Source organism: Mastomys coucha, unplaced genomic scaffold (assembly GCF_008632895.1).
Source record: "Mastomys coucha isolate ucsf_1 unplaced genomic scaffold, UCSF_Mcou_1 pScaffold23, whole genome shotgun sequence".
NCBI lineage: Eukaryota > Metazoa > Chordata > Mammalia > Rodentia > Muridae > Mastomys > Mastomys coucha.
This window is the reverse complement of record NW_022196906.1, coordinates 72,453,433-72,453,999: the sequence shown is the minus strand read 5'-3', so window position 1 is coordinate 72,453,999 and position 567 is coordinate 72,453,433. Positions and strand designations below refer to the sequence as shown.

At 44.1% G+C, this 567-nt stretch overlaps 1 long non-coding RNA gene across 1 annotated transcript in view; it reads left to right on the top strand.

The window, feature by feature from the left end:
• The first annotated feature begins 467 nt into the window (after positions 1–467).
• Positions 468–567, top strand: part of LOC116072185 — a 503-nt gene continuing 403 nt past the window's right edge. Inside the window, exon 1 of the long non-coding RNA XR_004111348.1 lies at positions 468–507. This is a non-coding gene — a long non-coding RNA (uncharacterized LOC116072185). The remainder of the gene's footprint in view (positions 508–567) is intronic.

The window sequence follows — 567 nt, the reverse complement described above, 5'->3', positions numbered from 1 at the left end:
GCAATAGTGGCCCTCCTACCTTGGCAGGAACCAATAGCTCTCTAATTGGACTCATTCAACAGGAGAAAGAGGACAGGACTCATGCCTGGTCCTGGAAACTTAGCCAACTACCTGGGGTTAGTGAGGTCATGACTTTAGAGAATCTACTACTGCTACTAAGTTACTAGACCAACATAATTTTTACTTGCATTCTAAATACTTATTCTTTTACCCACAGATTGAGTGTAGACCAACCCCATCAGAGAAATTTCTCTTTGTAGTAGAAACCATTACAGAAAGCTAGAACTGGTAGAAATGCAGAAAATGAATGATCCTGGTGCCCAGCCCCAGTGGACAGATCTACACCACAGCTCCTGCATTTGTGGCTCAGAAAACAGTGAAGAAGGGGTGCAGAAAGACTGTACAAGGCAGAACACAAGGAAGCCTGCATTGTGTGTGGTGTGAGGTATCCACCAGAGAAGACTGCTCAGGCATGGGTTCAAGCCAATAGAAAGTCTGTATTACCTGGTCAGTGACTACCTGGGTTTTGGGAGCCCCAACCTTTTCTTAGGTTTAGTTTTTTTTTTT